The 25,059-nt window shown below is 39.6% G+C and overlaps 1 pseudogene; it reads left to right on the top strand.

The window, feature by feature from the left end:
• Positions 1-3,922: 3,922 nt before the first annotated feature.
• The window catches only part of LOC116538147, a 35,229-nt pseudogene continuing 14,092 nt past the window's right edge, over positions 3,923-25,059 (top strand).

Genomic DNA, 25,059 nt, shown 5'->3' with positions numbered 1-25,059 from the left:
ATTAGAAGCTCGGCAACACAAGCTACAATGCTCAGGCAGAATTGTCAAACCAATGAAACATGAGCCTTTACCATTTATCTCATTGGCAAAGGAGTGAAAATGAATGATATGTTGAGAAATTCTATTAAATAATTATAAAATTCAATATGCCTTCAATGAGACTGTAATTTGGGTTCCTGGCATATTGGATGATAAAGGGCATCTTAATGAAATTTAATTTTACTCAAAGAATCTTTCAGATAATTTGATTTACAATTATAAAAGGGGACTTTCATTTCATTTTTAGCTATGTTGGTGAGCCTTAATAACGTTAAATACATGTGAAACACTTTACCAAGATTAAGACAACATGAAAGAGGTGCTTTTTTTCCCTCTCTGTCCAAGAAGACATCTTTTCTAATCAACTAGATACACAGTTCTTATTGGTAACTGACACAGCAGGAAGACTTGTGGAAGTGGGGACTGAGCACTGGGCTTCAATGGGGAGGGTAGGCTTTATTCAGGAAAGTCACTGTTTCTCTTGGCATCTAAGCAAGTCAAGCTTTCTGAGTCTTAGCTATCCTGATCCATTAAATGAGAGGAGCAAAACCTCTGCATTAACTTTTTCGGAGGGGGTGTTGCCCCCCCAAAGAAAATTAATATGTTGTCTACCTCCGGTGACTTTCTGAACTCTCCATTCCCTGGCAGCTCCATCATGATTTATCTCTAAGACTACACCAGCAGCATTTCAGCCACTCTTTCCCCCAGAGCCAGCCCACAGTTGAGGGCCTGGAATGCAAAAAAACCTAGGCTTTGTTTCAGACAGAGAAGGGCTGACATTTCAGAGAGGAATGGCAGCTACCTGTGTGAGCATAGCCCTCTGTCTTTGCCTCTCAGCCTGTTAGCCCATTTGTGAAATGGAAGTAAATATGCCGGTTCTTGGGAAGGTTAAAGTGAAGCTAATGTCTGTAAGAGCTCTGAGCACTGAGATGTTGTGCTCATTAATTCTTGGCAAGATCTCTATTTTGAAGGGGTTAATCACAATACTTGTCGCATTAATAATAATGGATTTGCTATATACTTGACTTATTGTGTGTTTGCTTAAAGCAAATGGAAATGACTTTAGGAGCACAGGTGGTTGGGATTTTCCCAGACAGTATTGTCTTTTGCTGTGGTTATCTGGTATTCCAAAAGCAAGTGGCTTTTCATATCTGCATAGTTAAAAAAAATTGCATTAAGTTACCACCAGATACTGATTGAATAAATCTGTCCATAACATCTTATTCGCAAAATGTCTTTATCTTATAGAATTCGTTTCAGGAGTAATAATTGAGTTGATGGACTGTCGGATGTTAAATTTAGGACCTACTGCTTTGCACGATTTGGTTCCTTTGGTCACGAGAAGGAATGAGCCCTCTGGGCTATGAGATTGTAGTACTATGTAGATTAGATGCATCTCTATGGATATGTTTGATACTCCCTGGATATAAACGATGACAAATCCACATGTTTATTTTGTGGAGGATTGAGAGGATGGTGAGCACTCTGGCACAGACAAAACCTCTAAGATTTTGTTACCAGGCCAATCTACGTTGCCTTCTGTCACGTTAAGTAACTTCCGTCTGATGCACAGAATTTAAAAAGCAGCATTTGGACTTTAGACTGTTACATCATTCAAGATTTGGGAGTTGTAATTTAAATAGTATTAGAAGCTCAAGAATAATCTCTGATTTAAAAGGGTTTAACTTTCTAATCAGTATGACAAAATATACAAAACCAGTTGGAATTTTTCTCATGCTCATAGAATACAGACTCTACTAGCTTTCAAAATTGATACATGTTTTCATCTATTGAAAAGGATCTGTCCTGAGCTGTGTACTCAGAAGTGATACCACTTCTCATAATTCCACTGGGAGAAATGCTAGCAAAATGGCAGTGGTGGTGGGACCTAGGAAGGCTGAATTGTAGGGCAAGATGTTTCATTTCATTAAAAAAAAAAAATGGACAGGCTGCTTTACATCCCTTGAAAATAAGGTGGGGTGGGGTTGGTCCCTACAATAAGGGGGTTAGATAAGATGCTTTCTAAGATATTTTCTGGCTTGGAAACATGAGATATGAGGTCCATTATAGGCAAAAGACGACTCTGACAGGTTCCCCCTGATGGGTTTCTCAAGTCCCCATTCTCTTTGCTTTCAGAAAGCTAACAGAGGAATATTTATAAAATGCAAATTTGATAGGTATGCCATTGCTTAGCATTCTTCGATGGCTCCCAATTACTTTTAGTGAAAAAATCAATTTCATTCAGAGCCTTTCATGATCCTGCCTCTGGTGGCCTCTGCAGCCTGATCTATTGCTGTGGTCGCAGCAGCACCACCCTGAAGGCATTGTGAGCTTCGTCCAGTTTGTGGAGTCCTTTCTTGTTTTTATGCCTCCGTGCATGCTGTTCCCTGACCTGGGACACCCTTCCCTGTTGCCTCTGTCTGTCCACTCCTACTCAGTCAGGCACCGTGGTCAGAGTTCTTCCTTGGTGCCTTCTTCCCACCTCTACTTCCTTATTTATTCCCAAGGCTTACCAGGTTGTCATGAAGTGATCTTACTTCCTTATTGTTTTCCCTAAATTATGTACATATGAGAGCAAAAGCTATTTTATTTTTTCTCTCCTCTCTTTGTATATTCCTAGCCTCTGACACACTGCATGGCTTATAGGAGTTGCTTATTAAATCTTTGTTAAATGAATGAAAGAATGAACAAGTCAAAATAAGAAATGCTGGAGTCACAATTTCAGTGAAGTTTATTTTTGGGTGCTTGATGTATTTGTGTAAGTCTGCTAGGCTTTCTCTAAAGTCTTTGGGTAAAACTTCCAAATGATTTCTGAGGCTTGCAATTCCCTAGAGGGACATGGTTGTATAGAGGTAATGGCGTATGTATATATGCATATGTACTTAGACACACATACTTATATGCATACACATACATATGTGTGTATATGGGTACATATATAATTCAATAAAATTTGAAGTTAATACCCTTTTAGGAGCACTTTTTGTGATTCAGACCCTGTGCTGGAAGCTAGGGACACAGAAATGGATTAGACACTATTCTAGTCTTAGAGGAGAAAGACATACGCAAACAAACCATCATTGAAAAATGTTTTGAAAGTACGATTAAGGAGAAGGAGATTTTCTTTTCCAGGTAATGACAATAATTCAATTTTATTGAGCCTTGATAACCACATGCCCAGCATTGTGTCAAGCACTATGCATTCCTTATCTCATTCTATTCTTACACTCATCCTACCAGGTGGGTACAATTGTCATCAGTGCTATCTTACAGATTGTAATTAATATTGAGAGGGCATGTAATGTATTCGAAGTCACATAGCTGGTAAATGATGGGTCCAGGTTTGAATTTAGGCTCTCTGACTTCAAAGCCTATTCTTTTAATCAAGAATCTGTTCTGTTTACCAGGAAATAGCCCTAACCAAACAAGGACTTCCTAAGAGGGTTCCAAATACCTCGAATACTGTGCATTAAAAAATTCTTATTATTGACATTTTCAAGGATATACAAAAAGTAGAGAGAATGGTTTTATAAACTCCTGTGTACTCATCCCATTACCCAGCTGTGAACATTAGTAACACTGAGGTTGATGGTCTTTGAAAGAGTTAAGTGAGCAATGACAACAGGAGGCTTGTATCTTTGGGTAGAATGTAAGATAACGTTTAAGACATTAAAATTTCAAAAACGTGACCTGTGGAGTTCAAAGATAACAAAATAGGGAGATGCTTACTCAAGGGCTGAAACCTTCCTGTGTGTGCACATCAGTTGAATCAGCACACCTTTATTTATTCCAGCAAACATTTACCGACACTTGCCTGGTCTTTGGGAGAGGGACATGAGAGGACAAGGCAGGACGGGGAAGGCGGAAGAGTGGCTGGCAGAGCATGGGAACCGAGCACAGGTCTGGGAAGGAAGTGGCACTGGAGGTGGGCTTGAAGGATGGACAGACCTTTGACAGGTGAAAGGAGACAGGGAGTGAGGAGAGCTGAGGTGGAACTCCAGTGCCTGAAAATGTGGGACTGGGAAGTGGGTGCCAGATCAATTTTCTGGATATAGATCATGAAGTGGAGACGAATTTAAATTAGAAGGTTTGGTCCAAATGGGGACTTAAGGCTGCCGAATTAATAGCTTTGGGATGATCTCTACCCTCTACAGAAGCCCCTTCTCGGTCACCTGAATAATTAACCAGATCATCTCCTGATAGCCCCTGGGTGTGAGCATGCCCTTTCCTTCTGCACACACTCTCCAGCTGTGCTCACCTGCCCACTGCTCTCAAAGGCACGCTGGCGGCACCTCTTTGCTTTTCTTCTAATTCGGATGCCCTTCCTCCTTGTCATCCTTATCTGTTTAAGACTCATCTCAAGTGTGGACCTCAGAGCTGGAATCCTTCCCTCCAGCCTATAGCCCCCTGTAGGACATCCATCTTGTCCTGTGTGCTGTTTGGTTCCCGTTTTCTCCAGTGAGTGAGGCAGCCCTTGGAGGGCTGTGTGTCCTTCTCAGCACTGTATTCCCGGCACCCAGCATGTGGCCCGGCATGCAAGAGGCACCCAAATTAACATTTTAATTGATTAGATGAATAAGTGAATTGATGACTTTATAAAAGGCTTAGGGTAGGTGCTTATACACATACCTTAATTTTTGTTGTGGGATTGACTCTGCTCAGTTTATAAGAGCTGATCTTTTCTGCCAAATTAGGTTTCTCCATCACTGACACAATCACAGGAAAAATAGTTGAAATAGTATTTAAATGGCAAACTAGGTCTCTCTCTCATGTGAATGCACCTGGATAGCAATCAACCCTTTTACCCAGGAGAGAGAGGAAATGTTAGCCAAATGTCACAAATGTGCTTCCAGATTATCTAGCCACATGCACACTGTTTTGAGATTGAGTTTTTAGGACAGATGTATTTAGCATTATAAACATGTTGACTGTAATTAAGATAATGGTCAGTCCCATTTGTAAGATGCCTCTTTAATGCACACTGCTGTTTACTGTTAAATGGGGGGCAGGGGAGATGGGTGCTCCACGCTAATTCTGCCAAAACAGCTGTAGGTTTTTACTTACTACAAAACAGTATGTTCCTGACTGGAAAAGGAGGGGATTAAAGAGGATCTGGTCCAGGGGCAATAAAGTGAGGGTTCTAGTTTGTTTAAAGAGCCTGGTCATAATACCTTCAAGGCAAAAGCAAATTGGCATGCCATTTTTAGAAAGCATTCATCGGAACTAATAATATTGCTTGCTCTTAGGGCCATGACATTTAAAATGTCACACTTGGAAGAGGTTCCATTGAATAGCATAACTTCTGGGTTAGGACAAGGAGCGGACACTTTCCTGCCTTACTCATAGCAGTATAAATGGATATGGCCAAGCGGAAGGCGGATTTGGCTAGGACAACTAAGGTTTAAAGCATGCACACAACTTGACCCAGCAATCCCACTTCCACAGATCTGTTTTACATGCCTCCTCACCTGTGGGCTCAGAGACGTATGTGTAAAGGATGCATGCTGCAGCCTTGCTTGTAAAAACCAACTCAAGACAACTTAAGTGTCCAGCAGGAGGGGAATAAATAGCTAAAATGTACAATGTTCCTAGTATGTGGTAGTTTAAAAGAAAGAACTTTCAGAACATATTACAAAGTGAAAAAATAAGTTGTCAAACAATATAGTTCCTATTTTTTGTTTGCTTTTTTCTATAGAGATGGGGTTTCTCCATGTTAGTCAGGCTGGCCTTGAACTCCCAGCCTCAGGTGATCCGCCCGCCTTGGTCTCCCAAAGTGCTGGGATTACAGGCATGAGCCACTGCACCCAGCAAGTTCCTTTTATTTAAAAAAGTGTGTAAGAAATATATATTTCTTAATGTAATTACATAGAAAAAGATGTATAAAAGTGCCTACCCACCTGAATAGTTGAAACAAACAAATAAATAAATGTGGGTGCATAGGCAGATCTCCCATGCAGAAGAATTCCAAATGATTTAGGTAGGTAAGTCCCAGTCCTCAAGTGTAAGCTCCACCCTGTGACTGTGCACCTCTGTGATACCTCTTGGGAGAGGAGTGAGATTTGGGGAGAACCAAGGAGGGGAGGCCTTAACATTTTACTTTGTATATTTCTTGCTTTTTACAAGACTCTTGTGTTTATGCATATCATAGGTTTAATTAAAATAAAATTATTAGAGAAGCGTGATGGACTGGGTGTTAGGCAGGAAGAGCTCCAGTTGTGGTTGCCTTGCTGGCGAGGTTGGCACACAGGTGCTGAGGCACGACCTTGAAGGAAGGTACAGTCTTGAGCACCTTACATGTTTCTGAGCTCACCTGTGCACATCTCTGGCTTGATCATCAGTGCCTGGTTTGGCTGAGTCTGGCTGGGTCGGGGCCTGGCTTATAGAGGCTCAGCTGACCAATGCAGATCACAGGGTCACAGGGCCTGTCCTGCTCCCGGTCCTTCGCCTTTCCCCCAGGACAGGACTTTCCCACTGTGTGGGGGTCTTACACAAAGGGACCCTTTTACTGAGCTTCCTCAGAGCCCATATTTGGAATAATGTTGTTGATGAAATGCGTCTCATTTAGAAAATAATGCACTGTGTGGCCTTCTTATAGGTTAAATCATTTTCTCTCTTCAGCTTTTGGGAAATTATGAAACACACCCACAAGGGGGCTCTTGGGGACTCCAGGTTGGGGGTCATCAGTGAAAGCAGGTCTGAAGTCCTCAGAGTTGTCACAAAGTGGCCCTTCTCAGGGGCCTGCCTTGTTTTAAGACTTTCATAGACCTTACCTATGCTGACTTTTGGTGTCCCAGTGCAAATCAGATCAAATATATTAAAATGCTTCCACCTCCCAAATCCTTTTTTGCAGCATGCGTATATGGATTTTTTTGGTGAAAAAAGTCATTTGTAAAATTGTTCTTAATTTTCATTTTGCAGTCATTTTGTCACATTTTGGAGCCAATGCATTTCCCCCCTCAGGTCAGTTTTGGATATTTTATTAATAGTAAAAGCTCAGAGCCCCGGAGACTTCTAGTACCCTGGCTCTGAACAAACCACAGCAAGAATTTTCTCCAAGTTTCGAGAGCAAAGATGTCAGATGCTGTTGGGCACAGCAAAAGTGACGATTGCCGTTTTCCCTATTGAATTCTTTCTGTTTTCTAGCTCTGTTGCTATTGCTCAAATGCATAAAAGCCTCTTCTAAAAAGCAGTATACAGTGTGACATAAACCACTTCTGATTATTTTGAAATTGAAAAACACTCCAGTGTTTGTTCTTAGGTTTAACCTTTTGGGAGGTTTTCCAAATCTATTTTTCTCATCATTGTCATAGATATTAAATGTTTTAGTGATACTTTTATGTTAAATGTGCCCACAGGCTCCTAATTATAGATGCTTCCAGAGAAGAGCAATGAAGGCTTCAAGTTCTAAATCCAAGGTTTGAGGATAAAATCATTTAGGGCAGTATTGAGGGAAAAGACAGGCTCCCTCATCTAATCTTTTATTCTAAAAGGAGGAAGAAATTTAAGTGTGAAGCATCAGATTGTATAAGCTGTAAAAGATCAGACGTATTAGTCAAATGCAAGGGGTCTCAGAGGCGAGATACATAATCAGGAAGCATTGCTAAGATGTAGCCAATTGTAGACAGAGACTGGTAAATGAGGTTAAGTGATTTCAAACACAAGTTTGTACAGGAGAAGGTCTTTGAGGACCTCTTTTTAGAGCATCAGTTCATGAGTGGCTGACTGCTTTGGCAAGACTCTAGATTGCATGTCATGAGACCTCTGCTCATACTCCCTCTACATTCACAGGAATGAGCAGTAAAGAGTCAACAGTCAGCTTGATTTTTCTTGTTTTTCTCCCTGACAGTTATTAAACTACTGATGTGCATTTAACAGAGATTCCAAATTCAACAGAGGAGGTGGGCATGGGGGAAGGGGGAGAGGGCATGGAGGAGCTGGCAGAGGAGACAGCTTGGGGTTTGTCAAAAATTAAGGACTACCAGTTCACGTTTTTTAAAAGCAAGTTTTGGCCGGGTGGCAAAGTCTGTAATCCCAGCACTTTGGGAGGCTGAGACAGGTGGGTCACCTGAGGCCAGGAGTTCGAGACCAGCCTGGCCAACATGGTGAAACCCTGTCTCTACAAAAATACAAAAGAAAAAATTAGCTGGGCATGATGGCAGGTGCTTGTAAACTCAGCTACTCTGGAGGCTGAGGCAGGAAAACTGCTTGAATCCGGGAGGTGGAGGTTGCACTGGACTCCAGTCTGGGTGACAGAGCAAGACTCTGTCTCAAAATAAATAAATAAATAAATAAACAAATGCATGCAAGTTTTTATTATAGAATAGATTTAGATTTACAGAAAAACTTCGAAGACAGTATAGAGAATTCCCATATACACCACACCTAGTTTCCCTTATTAGTAACACCACACATTAATACTGTCTCAATTAGTGAACTAATGTTGATATTTTATTAATTAAAATCCTTATCTTTTTTAATTTCTTTAGTTTTTCCCTAACGTCTTTTTTTCCCATTCCACAATCCCATTCAGGACAGAACATTACATTTATCATCACACATTCTCAGGATCCTCTTGGCTGTGACAGTTTCTCAGATTTTCCTTTGAATGACTTTGACAGTTTTGAGGAGTAGTGGTCATTTGTAGATTGTCCCTCAATCAGGATTTGTCTGTTTTTCTCGTAATTAGACTGAAGTTATGGGGTTTTGGAAGGAAGATCACAGAGCGAGCCATTTTTATCACATTATATCAAGGATATATACTATCAACACGACTTATTACCTTGATCACCTTGAAGTAGTCTTTATCAGGTTTCTCTACTGTAAAGTCACCCCCTTTTTCCCTGTGATATTCTTTTGAAGAACATCATTACGTGCCGTTTGCATTAGGGACGGGGTTATCTATGTGAATCATTTGGAGTTCTTCTGCACAGGAGATGTGTCTATTCTTCCATGGTTGTTTATGCAGTCAATTATTTATTTATGTTTATGGCTCAGGTAACCTATGTTTGACTATTTTATATTGTTGCTCACATCGTTCCGCCTTCGGCCAGGGAGCTCTGTCAGTTGGCTCCTGGATCCTTTTGACATACCTCTATCATTGTGTTTTTTTTTTTTTTTTTTTTTTCTACCTTCCTTACTTTCTGGCTCTATAATATGTTCCAGGCTCATTTAGGATATTTCCTGCCTCAGCCCTACAATCAGCCCTCTCTCCAGGGAGCCCTGGTTCCTTTTATTGAAGAATGGCATTAGAAACCAAGATCTGGGTACTTAGGTGAGCTCATTGCTACTGGAGTGTCATTACTTCTAGGTCTTCTTAGCTTACAGAGAAAATAAATATACGCATGTACTAGCCCATGTGCATACACATAAATATTTTTATATGTAAGCATTTGTATCTATAGTAAGCTAAACCTGAGTTTTTGCTGATGTCTCCAACTTGAATCCATTACCACATGGGTCATTCTAGGCTCCTTCCCTTGTTTATCAGTAACTCTCATTCTAACAGTGAGGAATCTGGCTCCTACCATCTTCCATCCATTTATCGAATTTTATTTTATTATTATGTTCTAATTTCAGCTTTTATTTTAGATATGGGGGTACATGTGTAGGATTGATACTTAGTATGTTGGACCCAGGTAGTGAGCATAATACCTGATGCGTAGTTTTTCAACCCATGTTCCTCTTCCTCCCTTCCCTTTCTTGTAGTCTTCAGTGTCAAACACTTATACACTGTCGATGGGAAGCTATTTGGACATTTCTCAAAGAGCTTAAAACAGAGCTGCTATTCAACCCAGCAACCCCACAACTGAATGTAGATCATTATGCAAAAAGACACATGCACTCATATGTTCCTCACTGCACTATTTGCAATAGCAAAGACATGGGATCAAACAAGGTGCTCATCAGTGGTGGATTGGGTAAAAAAAATGTAGCACATATATACCATGAAATACTATGCAGCCATGAAAAGGAATAAAATCATGTCCTTTGCTGCAACATGGATGGAGTTGGAAGCCATAATCCACAGCAAATTGATGCAGGAACAGAAAACCAAATACTGCATGTTCTCACTTATAAGTGGAAGCTAAACATTAAGTACACATGGACATTTACTGAATTTTCATTGTTCAATTCCATTACACATGTATAGTGGCTTCAGAATTGTAGCTCATATCTCTGTAGGAATCAGTTTTATCAAGTGTGTAGGTACAATGTTTATGTGAAGTTCCTTGAGGCCTTCAGTCTTACAGACGCCACCATTTCCAAAGTTACTTACGTCAGTCCTTTTTCCCTCTATCCCCTTCAGTGAGGTTGTTTCATACATTTGTAATACAGTTAGATTATTTTGCCATAGTCTACATTCTATCCTGGGATCTCCTGAACTCCCAAATAATTTTTAAAAATCCATACATTAAGGTACACTGTTTATGCTGCAAAGTTCTGTGGTATTTGAGAAATACATAATGTTATGTATCCAACATTATAATACCATTTAGAGTAGTTTCACTGCCCTAAAATACCTCCTGAGCTTTACCTATTCAATCTTCCTTCTGTCAAGCCTCTGGCAACTGCTGATATGTTTACCCTTTGTGTAGTTTTGTCTTTCCCAGAATGTCATAAACATGAATTCATAGAGTATGTATTGCCTTTAGACTGCTTCTTTCACTTAGCAATGTGCATTTAAAATTCATCCATGTCTCTGTGTAGCTTTCTCTGTCTCATTTCTTTTTATTGCTTAATATTATTCCATTGTACAGATGGATAGTGAATGGTATTCCATTCATGAATGGACAGTTTATCTATTCACCTATTAAATAAATATGCCTTGGTTGCCTCCAGTTATTGGTGATTATTTAAAAAGCTGCTATAAATATTTGCATGCGGTTTTTGTGTGGAGATAACTTTTAAAATCAGTTGGCTAAATATGTAGGACTGCTTGCAGTTTCCGGGTCATATGGGTCTTCTGTTTAATTTTGTAAAAATCCACCAAATTATCTTCCAAAATGGCTAACCATTTTGTGTTCCCACCGGCAATGAATAAGAATTCTTGCTTCTTCACATCCTCACCAGCAAATTGTACTGGCATTTTGAAAATCGCCATTTCAATAGGTTGTAGTAGTATATAATTTTTGTTTTAACTTGAAGTTCCTTAATAACAAGTGATGTTGAGCATCTTTTCTTAGGCTTATTGGTCATCTGCATATCGTCTCTGGTGAGGTGTCTTTTCACATTTTTTGCTCAACACTGGGTTGTTTTTCTTATTGTTGAGTGTTCTTTGTATATTTTGGATGCAGGCATTTTTTAAAAAATTAAATATACGTTTTACAAACTGTTTTTTCCCAATCTGTGGCTTGTTTTTTAATTCTCTTAATAGCGTCTTTAACAAAGCAGAAGTTCAAAATTTTAATAAAATACAACACATTAATATTTTTTTTATGGATTGTGCTTTTGCTGTTGTATCTGGAAATATGTCACGAAACCCAGTGGCATAGAGATTTTCCCCTATGTTTTCTCCTAAATATTTTATTTTATTTTTTGAGATAGGGCCTCTGTACTCCCAACCCGGAGTACAGTGACATGATCATAGCTCACTGCAGCCTTAAACTCCTAGGCTCAAGCGATCCTCCTGCCTTAGCCTCCTGAGCAGCTGGGACTACAGGTGCACACCACTATGCTCAGCTAATTTTTTAAATTTTATTTTTGGTAGAGATGAGGTCTCATTATGTTGCCCAGGCTGGTCTTGAACACCTGAGCTCAAGCAATCCTCCTGCCTCAGTCTCCCAAAGTTCTGAGATCACAAGCATGAGCCACCACATCAGGCCCTTTTCTAGATATTTTAAAGGTTTACATGTCACACTACCCTATGATCAACTTTGAGTTAATTTTTGTGTAAGGTATGAGGCCTGTGTCTAGGTTCATTGCTTTAAATCTAGATATCCAATTATTCCAATATCATTGTTGAAAAGATAAAAAGCAACTTGCTCCAGGTCATTCAAAGATCAGTTGACTACATGTATGTGGGTCTATTTTTGTGCTCTTTATTCGGATCCTTTAATTTATGTTTACCCTTTCGCCAATATCACACTGTCTTATTTATTGTATCTTACAGTAAGTCCTGAAATTAGGTAATGTGAATCTTTGACTTTGTTCTTTTTCAAAATTGTTTTGGCTATCATAGGTCCCTTGTATTTCTATATAAACTTTAGAATCAGTTTGTTGATCTCTATAAAATTGCTGGCTGGGATTTTGATTCTGATTGCATTGAATCCATAGATCAAGTTAGAAAGAATTGGCATCTTCACAATATTGAGTCTTTAAGTCCCTGAGCACAGAATCTCTCCATTTATTTGTATCTTGCATTTCTTTCATCATTGCTCTGTAGTTTTGTGCATACAGGTTCTGTACATAGTTTGTTAATCCATAACTATTTCATTTTATTGTGCTTTATGACATTTTTCAAAAAATAAATTGCATTGTTCATTGCTAGTATATGGGAAAGCAATTGACTTTAGTATATTGATCTCGTAGCCTACAATCTTCCTATAACCACTTTAGTTCCAGGAGTTTTCTTTTTCTGTAGATTCTTTGAGTTAAAAAAAATTTTTTTTTTTTAAATGGAGTTTTGCTCTTGTTGCTCAGGCTGGATGGAGTACAATGGCACGATCTTGGCTCACTGTAAACTCTGCCTCCCAAGTTCAAGCAATTTTCCTGCCTCAGCCTCTCAAGTAGCTGAGATTACAGGCATGGGCCACCATGACCAGCTAATTTTGTATTTTTAGTAGAGATGAGGTTTCTCCATGTTGGGCAGGCTGGTCTTGAACTCCTGATCTCAGGTGATCCACCCGCCTCAGCCTCCCAAAGTGGTAGGATTACAGGTGTGAGCCACTGCGCCTGGCCTCTTTGGGGCTTTTAAAATAGACAATCATATAATCTGTGAAAATAATATTTTTATTTCTTTCCAATCTGTATCCTTTGTATTTGCTTTTCTTGTCTTCCTGCATTAACTAGGATTTCTATTATGATATTGAATAGGAACGGTTGAAGAAAAAAATCTTTTTCTTGTTCCTTGTCCTTAGGGGAAAGCATCTGGTTTGTCAACATCGAATATGACATTAGCTATGGAATTCTGTAAATATTCTTATTTTTATCAAGTTGAGGAGATTCACCTCTATTCCTAGTTTGCTAAGAGTTTTAAAAATTATGACTGGCTGCTAGATTTTTGTCAAATGTCTTTACTACAGCGACTGATATTATACAATTTTTCTTCTTTAGCCTGTTTATATGGTGTATTACACTGACTGATTTTTAAAAATTACAGCTACTTGGGAGGCTGAGGCAGGAGAATCACTTGAACCTGGGAGGTGGAGGTTGCAGTGAGCCAAGATAACGCCATTGCACTCCAGTCTGGGTGACAGAGACTCCATTTCAAAAAACCAAAACCATTTATTTTTATTTTAGATTCACGGGGTACACGCGTAGTTTTGTTACAAGGATATATTGCATGATGCTGAAGTTTGGGCTTCTATTGATCTCATCACCCAGATAGCAAACATCGTACTCAAAAGAAAGTTTTTCAGCCCTTGCCCTTCTCCTTATCTTCCTTTTTTTGGAGTCCTCAGTGTCTGTTGTTTCTGTCTTTATGCTTATGTGAACCCAAGTGGGATTTAGTTTCTACTTATAAGCGAAAACATGTGATATTTGGTTTTCTGTTTCTGCAGTAGTTCATGTAGGATAACAACTTCCAGGTGCATTCATGTTGCTGCAAAGGACATGATTTCATTATTTTTTATGGTTGTGTAGTATTCCATGGTGTATATGTACCATGTTTTCTTCATCTAATCCACTACTGATAGGCATCTAGGTTGATTCCATGCCTTTGCTGTTTTGAACAGTGCTGCAGTGAACATATGAGTGCATTAGAATGACTTATTGACTTATTTTCTCAGTAGAATTACTTATTTTTCTTTGGTTATATACACAGTAATGAGATTTCTGGGTCAAATAGTAGTTCTATTTTTAGTTCCTTGAGGAATCTCCAAACCGCTTTTCACAGGGGCTGAGCTAATTTACATTTCCCCCAACAGTGTATGAGTATTCTCGTTTCTCCACAACCTCACCAACATCTGTTTTTTTTGGATTTTTATAACAGCCATTCTTGACTGGTATGAGAGAGTATCTCATTGAGGTTTTGATTTGCATCTCTGATGATTAGTGATGTTGAGCATTTTTCATGTTTGTTGGCTGCTTGTATGTCTTCTTTTGAGAAGTGTCTGTTTATGTCCTTTGCCCACTTTTAATGGGGTTATTTGTTATTTTCTTGTTGATTCATTTAAGTGCCTTATAGATTCTGAATATTAGTTCTTTGCTGAATGCATAGTTTGCAAAAATTTTCTCCCATTCTGTAGGCTGTCTGTTTGCTCTGTTGAGGGTTTCTTTTACTGTGCGGAAGCTCTTTAGTTTAAACTTTTGATTGTGTTGCATTTGCTCTTGGGGTCTTTATCATAAATTCTTCGAAAAATAAATAATGAAGAAAGGACACCCTACCAATAAACAGTGCTGGGAAAACTGGCTAACCATATGCAGAAGAATAAAACTGAAATCCTATTTCTCACCATATACAAAAAGTGACTCAAGATGGATTAAAGACGTAAATATAAGACTTCAGACTGTTGATTGATTTTTGAATGTTGAAATAGTCTTGCATATCTGGAATAAATCCAATATGGTCATCATATAAAATTCTTTCTAAACACTGCTGGATTCGGTTTGATAATATTTTGTTGAGGATTCTTGCGCTTGTGCTCATGAGAGACTTTGGTCTACAGTGCTTCTTTTTTTGTAATATTTTGACCTGATTTTGGTACTGGACTTTGGTACATATTAATAGAATGAGTTAGAAATTGTTCCCTTTGCTTCTATTTCCTAGAAGAGACCATTGGGAGTTGATATTATTTCTTCCTTAAATGTTTGGTAGAATTCACTGTGAAACTCTCTAAACCCGGTGTTTTCTTTTTTTTCTTTTTTCTTTTTTTTTTGGGGGGGGACGGAGTTTCGCTCTTGTTAACCAGGCTGGAGTGCAATGGCGTGATCTCGGCTCACCACAACCTCTGCCTCCTGGGTTCAGGCAATTCTCCTGCCTCAGCCTCCTGAGTAGCTGGGATTACAGGCACGCGCCACCATGCCCAGCTAATTTTTTGTATTTTTAGTAGAGACGGGGTTTCACCATGTTGACCAGGTTGGTCTCGATCTCTTGACCTCGTGATCCACCCGCCTCGGCCTCCCAAAGTGCTGGGATTACAGGCTTGAGCCACCGCGCCCGGCCCTGGTGTTTTCTTTATTTGGAAGGTTGACAGCAACGTTATTGATCTGATTTTTAAATAGATATAGGGATATTCAGGTCATCTTTTTTTGTGTGAGTTTGGTAGTTTGTATCTTTTAAGGGATTGTCTTTCATTTCATCTAGGTTATCAAATTTTTCGTCATAGAGCTGCTCATAGTATTCTTATCCTCTTAACATCCATGGGATCAGTTGTAAAGTCCTTTTGCCCTCTCATTTCTGATATTTTAAGTTGTGTCTTCTCTCCTTTTTTCTTAATTCGTCAAATTTTCAATCAATTTTATTGACCCTTTCAAAGAACCAGGTTGTTGATTTTATTGTTTTTTCTGTTTTCAATTTCACTGATTTACGCTCTAGCTTTTAAAATTATTACTTTTCTTTTGTTTGCTTTAGGCTTAAGTTACTCTTGCTTTTTTAGTTTCCTAAGGTGGGCACTTAGCATATTGATTTGGGATCTTTTTCTTATATATTTTAATGTTATAAATTTCCTTTGAAGAACTGTTTTTATTGTATCACACATATTTTGACAATCATATTTTTATTTAGTTTGAAACATTTAGATGTCTCCTTTGACCCATGTGACATTCAGAAATGTGTTGTTTAACTCACAAATAGGGGTTATCTTTCTGTTACTGATTTTCAGTTTAATTTTGTTGTGGTCTGAGAACATACTTTGAATGCTTTTATCTGTTTAAATGTGTTAAGGTGTATCCTATGGCCTAGAATGTGGTCTATCTTGGTGAATGATCTGTATGAGCTTAAAAAGAATGTATATTCTTGTTTGATAAAGTATTCTGTACATTTTATACACAAAAATAGGCTAAGTGGCATAAACATACTCAGAACCAAATCTGTCTCAGTGCAGTAATTTCATGTTACCTTGCACCTGTAAATCAGGCTTTGCCCAGGAAACTTCTCTTAGGTTATTTGTAAACGTCTCACCAATCTTTTGACTTAGGGTACTATCAACAAATTCAGGCTTACAGGAGTAAAATTACTTGTCTGAGGTCTTTCTGCCAGTAAATGCCACCTCTCAGGACTGACAGCAACATTCCTGCTCTTTCCACAAATACCATTATAAGAAGTACCTCAAGTTCTAAAATGATTGATTAATTGGAGTTTTATGGAGGAAGCGCTAGTCCTCCTTTTCAATCTAGCTAAATTAATCAGCGTAGGAGGGAGCAAGACTTATACAGGTGAATAGAAAAGTCATCTTTAACATGAACAATAGGAATGTAGGAGGAACTAGGCAAGAATGGATTAGTAATGAAGTATGGGCTAAAGAATTCGAAGTCAAGGGCAATTAGAAAAGAAGTGTTAGTTTCAGAGAAAATTAAGTAGTTTGAAGAAGGGGGAAGACAGCTGAAGTTTATTGGTGGTTTTATGTGTCAGGCACTGTGCTGGGCACTTTTGCATTCATTTCCTCATTTAATGCCCAGAGCAAGCCTATGAAAATGTCCCCACAGCTCATGGATTCTCCCTCCCATCCTTAGCCCACAATGTAGTGATGCTTCTCAGGGAAAAAGAGGAGGATCCCAGAAAATAAAATGGTGGAAAATTTGGAAAGAAATATAGGATGGCAACTGAGGATCTTGAGCTGAGGGAAACTTGTTGATACCAGTGTTTAGGCAGAGAATGGGCATTCGGCCACCAATCATCTTGGGTCAGGGAGTCAGTGGGCCCTGGGATGGGGGAGGGTAGGACTTCCCCCAGACTGGACTGCAGTGTGTGGAGGCCAAGCTGAGGTTCTGATGGTGGGATGATCTCCTTGGCCTGTAAGGCACCATTGGACCCAACACTGTGACCAATCCTCCTCTTTGTATAAGCTTTCCAAAATGTAGGGGAGGACTAGTTCTAGGCAGAACTAGTGAGAACTAAATTTGTTCTAATATAGACTTCCTGGATTATAAATGATGCATAGAAATATATGTGTGTGTGTGGCATGTTTTGAGAAAGTTGAGTCCCCGGAGAGCTTCACTATGGAGGTAGAGGTTTGGTGCAGCAACCACAACTAAGCAAAACACTTGAGAAGAGGAGATTGTGTATACCCTATTCCCCTTGCCCTCTTCCTTATGCAACTAGAGAAAATAGTACCTATATCACTTGGCCGTGGGGATGTATGTCCCAGGTAGACACGGCCTTTATGTTATACATCCTTAGAGATACAGTAGTGTGTCCATATCAGTCACAAAAACTCATTAGCCCAAGTTGCCTAAGGCAACAATTGAGCCAAGCAGCCCTTTTTGTGTTCTGATCTTTTGATAGTGGCTATAAGACCTGCTTCCTTAGACTGAATAGACACCCAGCAGGTACTTGGGATTACCTATACCTCAAGTACAGATGGGAAGACAGAGCTGCTCCTGATAGGTAGTGTCTTAGTTAGTTTGGGCTGCTGCAATAAAATATCATGGACTGTGTATCTCATAAACAGTAGAAACTTATTTCTCACAGTTCTGGAGGCTAGGAAGCCCAAGATCAAGCAGGCTCAATGTCTGTTGAGGGTCCATTTCCTGGTTCATAGATGGTATTTTCTCCCTGTTTCCTCACAGCTGTGTCCTCATGCCCGAAGGAGAAAGCAGCTCTCTGGAACTTCTTTTATAAGGGCACTAATCTCATGAGCTCTCATAATCTAATCACCCCAAATATCCCACCACCTGATGCCATCACATTGGTGTTTAGGTTTAAACATGCAAGTTTTTGGAGAAGACAAAATATTCAGACCATAGCAGGCAAGATGGGATATTGAAATTGTTTCATTTAATATTTAGAAAAATATGTATCTTAAGCTACCAAAGTTGGATATATCAGCTGTCCAAATAACAAGGCCCTTTGCCTTGGATGCAAATAATGAAATGTCTCATGAGTAATTCTTTTCCTGTTGGGGGGTGGTGGTGGGCACAGAGGGTAAATGCTAAATATATTCTGGGTGCCAGCGTTAAAGGATGTACATTTGTGGTTGAGACCCGTCAGATAAGTCTTTTTATGTTGCTATAGCACCTAGCACATAATTCAGTCAGCAGTTAGACTTGGAATTATTTTAAAGATTTTTGGCAGTTTTTTTCCAGGAAGGACAAGGAGTATAATCTCTGTAAATATTTGATGATATGTGGATGAATGGGAGAATAGGTAGAGAGATGGATGGGCATGTGGGTGGATGGAAGGATGGGTATGTGGGTGAATGGAAGGATGGAGGGGTGGATTTGAAGGTGGATGAAGGGATGGATGGGTGAGGGTGTGGGTGTATGGGAGGTTGGGTATGTGGGTGAATGGAAGGATGAAGGGATGGCTTTGTGAATGTCTGGAAGGATGGATGGATGCGTGGGTGGGTGAATGAAGAGGTGGATGGGTGGGTGCATGGGTGAATGGAAGGATGGTTAGATGAGTGTGTGGGTAGATGGAAGGGTGGATGGATAGATGGGTGGGTGGATGAAGGGATGGATGGGTGGGTGTGTGGGTGGATGAAAGGATAGATGGATAGAAGATAGTGTCATTAAAATTTCTGAGACTGAGTGTAAGTAGCAGAACCAGACACAACCAGACTATTGTGTGTGTCTGGTTGCCAGAAACCTATTTATATTGTCCTGTGTTGGTATCAATTTTACCTTGTGGGTTTATCCTTGTGGGGTATTACTTACCTGGATTATGAAACTTGAAAATATTGGTATAGTGCCAATCAGCTGAAGGTGAGGGAGTACAGACCACAGGTCTGCGCTTTGCCTGACCAGGGCTAAATTCAGCTCTTCCAGTCACTTTCCCAGCTCTGAGCTGCAGTTTCCTCATCTGCCAGAAGAGAATGAGACCCACTGTCTCAAAGAGTGGGAGTAAGAATTGAAAAAGGCAGTAGTAATAATTACGGTTAATATTTAAAGAGAGAGGACTCTTACTGTGTACCAGGAATTAGTTTATGCTCTGTATGCCCCAACTTACAACAAAACAATGAGGAAGCTACTGTTACAGCCCTCATTGTTCAGAGGAGAAACTGAGGCACCGAGTGGTTAAGAGAGTTGACTAAGGCCTCCAGTCAATAGCACAGACCTGGGCTTCAAACCCAGACAGGCTGTTTCCAGGGTGTGTGAATTTAGCCCTTTAGCTAGGCATCTCTTGACTGTATAGAGTGCTTGGCAAGTGGTATGCCCCTGGCATGTGGTGGGCCTTCAGTAAAGGGGCAGTTCCTTTCCTCTAGGTTCATTTGTTGCCCTGATCTGGCAATGGTGGCCTGTCCCCTGTGGACAGAGCTGATAGGAGACTGGAGAGATAGCTGGTGAATTCACTCTTGGCCAGTCACACAAAGTCCTTCAACAAAGATTTTTCTTTTGATGCTTTAATCCTAGTTATTTTATTTTGTTTTGTTTTATTTTATTTATTTATTTTTAAATTGTACTTCAGGTTCTGGGGTACATACGCAGATCATGCAGGATTGTTGCATAGGTACACGCATGGCAATGTGGTTTGCTGTCTCCATCCCCTCATCACCATATCTGGCATTTCTCCCCATGTTATCCTTCCCCGACCTCCCCACCCCCCTGCTGTCCCCCCCTTGGCCCCCAACAACAGACTCCAGTGTGTGATGCTCCCCTCCCTGTGTCCATGTGTTCTCACTGGTCAACACCCGTCTATGAGTGAGAACATGTGGTGTTTGATTTTTTGTTCTTATGTCAGTTTGCTGAGAATCATGGTTTCCAGATTCATCCATGTCCCTAGAAAGGACATGAACTCATAGTTTTTTATGGCTGCATAGTATTCCATGGTATATATGTGCCACATTTTCCTTGTCCAGTCTATCATTGATGGGCATTTGGGTTGGTTCCAGGTCTTTGCTATTGTAAACAGTGCTGCTATGAACATACATGTGCATGTGTCTTTATAATAGAATAATTTATAATCCTTTGGGCATATACCCAGTAATGGGATTGCTGGATCAAATGGAATTTCTATTTCTAGGTCCTTGAGGAAATGCCACACTGTCTTCCACAATGGTTGAACTAGTTTACACTCCCACCAACAGTGTGAAAGTGTTCCTATTTCTCCACATCCTTTCCAGCATCTGTTGTCTCCAGATTTTTTAATGATCACCATTCTAACTGGCATGAGGTGGCATCTCAATGTGGTTTTGATTTGCATTTCTCTAATAATCAGTGATGATGAGCATTTTTTTCATATGTTTGTTGGCCTCATATATGTCTTCTTTTGAAAAATGTCTGTTTATATCCTTCTCCCACTTTTGGATGGGTTTGTTTGTTTTTTTTCTTGTAAATCTGTTTTAGTTCTTTGTAGATTCTGGATATTAGCCCTTTGTCGGATACGTAGATTGCAAGCATTTTTTCCCATTCTTTTGGTTGCTGATTCACTCTAATGATTGTTTCTGTTGCTGTACAGAAGCTCTGGAGTTTAATTAGGTCCCATTTGTCTATTTTGGCTTTTGTTGTCAATGCTTTTGGTGTTTTAGAGATGAAGTCCTTGCCTATGCCTATGCCTATGCCCTGAATGGTATTGCCTAGGTTTTCTTCTAGAGTTTTTATGGTGTTAGATCTTATGTTTAAGTTTTTAATCCATCTGGAGTTAATTTTAGTGTAAGGTGTCAGGAAGGGGTCCAGCTTCTGCTTTCTGCACACTGCTAGCCAGTTTTCCCAACACCATTTATTAAACAGGGAATCCTTTCCCCATTGCTTGTTTTTGTGAGGTTTGTCAAAGATCAGATGGTTGTAGATGTATGGCATTGCCTCCAAGGCCTCTGTTCTGTTCTATTGGTCTGTATCTTTTTTGGTACCAGTACCATGCTGTTTTGAATACTGTAGCTTTGTAGTATAGTTTGAAATCAGGTAGCATGATACCTCTGGCTTTGTTCTTTTTGCTTAGGATTTTCTTGGCTATGCAGGCTGTCTTTTGGTTCCATATGAAATTTAAGGTGTTTTTTTCAAGTTCTGTGAAGAAGCTCATTGGTAGCTTGATGGGGATAGCATTGGATTTATAAATTACTTTGGACAGTATGGCCATTTTCATGATATTGATTCTTTCTAACCATGAGCATGGAATGTTTCTCCATTTGTTTGTGTCCTCTCTTATTTCCTTGAGCAGTGGTTTGTAATTCTCCTTGAAGAGGTCCTTTACATCCTTTGTTAGTTGTACTCCAAAGAATTTTATTCTCTTTGTAGCAATTCTGAATGGCGGTTTGCTCATGATTTGACTCTCTGTTAGTCTGTTATTTGTGTATAGAATTGCAAAATCAATTGCACATTGATTTTGTATTCTGAGAGTTTGCTGAAGTTGCTTAACAGTTTAAGGAGATTTTGGGCTGAGATGATAGAATCTTCTAAATATACAATCATGTCATCTGCAAGTAGAGACAATTTGACTTCCTCCTTTCCTAATTGAATACCTTTTTTTTTTCTTGCCTAATTTCTCTGGCTAGAATTTCCAATACATATTTAATAGGAGTGGTGAGAGAGGGCATCCTTGTCTAGTGCTGGATTTCAAAGGGAATGCTTCCAGTTTTTGCTCAATCGGTATGATATAGGCTGTAGATTTGTCATAAATTGCTTTTATTATTTTGAGATATGTTCCTTCAATACCTAGTTTATTGAGAATTTTTAGCATAAAGGGCTATTGAATTTTGTTGAAGGCCTTCTCTGCATCTATTGAGATAATCATGTGGTTTTTGTGTTTGGCTCTGTTTATGTGGTGAATTACATTTATAGACTTGCATATGTTGAACCAGCCTGGCATCCCAGGGATGAAACCTACTCGATCGTGATGGATAAGCTTTTTTATGTGCTGTTGCAATGGTGCCAGTATTTTATTGAAGATTTTTGCATCTATGTTCATCATGGATATTGGACTGAAGTTTTCTTTTTTTGTTGAGTCTCTGCTGGGTTTTGGTGTCAGGATGATATTGGTCTCATAAAATAATTTGGGAAGGATTCCCTCTTTTTGTATTGTTTGGAATAGTTTCAAACTATTCCAAAGAGGTACCATCTCCTCTTTGTACATCTGGTAGAATTCAGCTGTGAACCCATCTGGACCTAGACTTTTTTGGTTGGTAGGCTAATAATTGCTGCCTCAAAAGTGAAAGACATGGATTTCAAGATCCTTAAGAATAAAATGAAAGTTGTTTACCTCAGCCCAGGGCTTGTTAAAGAACAAGAAGCAAACCTATTCCGAAATGTGTTTTAAGATAGTTCTTTGAACTCCTTTGCAATTTTGGTGCATAGATATTTTAGAACACAATAATAAGAAAAGTGTTTTTTCAAAAGAATGCCAAGCGTTACATTCCCTACTATTCTTCTTATTTGTTCTGTGCAAAAGAGTGAGATAATGAGTGGTCAACTTGAGGTTCTTTTCTGCTGTAATTTAGGTTGACGTATTAACATGAGCAGATTACTCAGCCATTTGGAGTCAAAAATAGAAGGTGCATATCAATCTAGACAGGTGCAAATCTCCCACGGTGAAGTGAGCAGTGTATCCCTATGATTAGAACCATTATTTCAGGAGGCTGGATACAAATCTTGCTTCTACTCCTTGCTGTGTGAACCCAGGTTTGTTATCTCTCCTCTCTAAGCCTCAGCCCGTGCACCTGAAAAATGTCAATGGTTTTGTAGAGAGTGGCTGTGATGATTAAATAACATAACATTACATTACTGTAAATCTGAAGTGCTGGACAAATGTGAAGGATAGTACTCATTTTTGGAGCATGGGGTCCCAGCCACACAGACTGGATTCGAGTCTGAGCTCAGGTACTTCCTTGCTGAGCCTTGGTTTTCTCTTCTTCAGAATTAGGATAGCAATACTGACATAATAGGATTTTTTTTTGATTCAATGAGATGGATACATTAATGTATTCATTAATGCACATTAATGTGCATTCTCACTAAATTTTAGCAATTATCATCTGATGATGACCTCTGGCTCAGACGCAATGCCACAAAGCTTAGGGCACAGATAGAAATAAAGAAATGGCTTAAGCCATTGACTGATTGCAGTTAAGTGTTCTTTTCATTTCCTCTTGTGTGAGTGTGGATGTGTTTACATTTTGTGTGTGAGTGTATGTGTGTGCTTTAGCATGGTTAAGGACAGATTTCCATGGTGAGGACTGGGATGGGTCATAGAATCTATTTAGTCTTTACAACAGTTGAAAGCATGATGGAGCACATTATCCTTCTGGAGGCCACACCCCACCCCTGGCTGACTCTGGCCTAATTCTCTGCAATCCAATTATCGTAAACACTTGCTGGGCACTTCAGCAGGTCACCTAGAAGGAGTGGTGTTCATTGTTGATTGGAGGGATATAGTTTTCATGTAATGGGGCACTTCCCTGATGTAGGATGTGCTGTCCACACCTGCAGTTCCCACTGGGCAGAATGTTGGCTTGCAGCAGAATGTGGAAGTACTTTATGCTCCTTTTCTTTCTTCCATTCAAGAGGAAGTCATTTGATATTCTTTCATGGGCCATGTGCACATTACATCACTCCTGGAATATTGTACACCTTCCTCACATGTTGGCTGAACCCCAGTCTCATTCCATTCATTTATCTTTCACATTACAGTCACATTTGTAGTTTACAGAACCATCTGATCATGTCACTCCCCTGCCAAAAACCTTTCCCTGGGTCCCCATCACCCTCAGGAGAGAGTCCTGGCTGCTTTACATTTTTAAAGGACGTTTTCCTGAATTGGCCTCCACTTGTTTCTTCAGGCCACATTCCTGCATTCCCTGCTGTACTTCAACCAGGCAGAAAATTAAAAAGGAAATTAACTAAACTATACTTTAGACAAAACGGTCCTAACAAATACATATAAAACATTTCATCCAATATCAGCATGCCTGTAATCCCAGCACTTTAGGAGGCCAAGGTGGGTGAATCACATTAGATCAGGAGTTCAAGATCATCACAGCTTTTTATTTTTCTAAAATGGAGTCGCACTCTGTCACCCAGGCTGGAGTGAAGTGGTGCAGTCTTGGTAATTATGTGTGGACAAATTTGCTTATCCCATTAGCTCATGTGCAACTCATGAGGAAAACTGAATCCTCTCTGGTGCACAGATGGTGCCCAATACATATTTTTTAGACATAGTTCAGTTTAGTGTTTAAGAATTCAACTTTGGAGTCAGTTTGACTCTTGGATTCACCACTTTATTGATCTCTAACTTACGTCGGGTAGCTAAGATGACAAGGTCTTAGCTTCTCTCTCTGTAGGAAGAGGCAATGGTGCTTATCTCATGGGAATGTTATAAGAATTAGATAAAACAATGCAGCAAAGGGCTTGGTAGAGAGACTGACATGTATTAACTTAACAGGTGTTAGCTTTTATTATTGATAAATGTTTTTTGGGCCCATGCAATAGCATAACCTATGAAAAAACAGAATGACCAAAGGGACACTGAGTAATGGTTTTTGATTCTGGAAACCACCTGGGACACAGGATTAAAGATGGTCTTTAGCTGAGAATGTGTTAATAATGGTGATGGGAATTGTTGGGAAACTTTGTTGTCTGAGAATATGATAGAGCATATTTAGCTGCAAGTAAGAGACACCTGAACTCAAATGGGCATAACCAATTTGAGGAAGGTTAATTGGTTTATTTACCATACAGTGAAGAGGTTGGATGGGCTTCAGCATTGGTTTGATTCAGATGTGCAACTATATCATCAAGGATCTGGGTCTTTTTCTCTGTGTGTTTCCTCTCTGC

The sequence above is a fragment of the Sapajus apella genome, unplaced genomic scaffold, assembly GCF_009761245.1.
Source record: "Sapajus apella isolate SASKATOON/1434 unplaced genomic scaffold, GSC_monkey_1.0 scaffold117, whole genome shotgun sequence".
Lineage (NCBI taxonomy): Eukaryota > Metazoa > Chordata > Mammalia > Primates > Cebidae > Sapajus > Sapajus apella.
The sequence above is the reverse complement of the archived record's forward strand: the minus strand, read 5'-3'. Positions and strand labels throughout refer to the sequence as shown.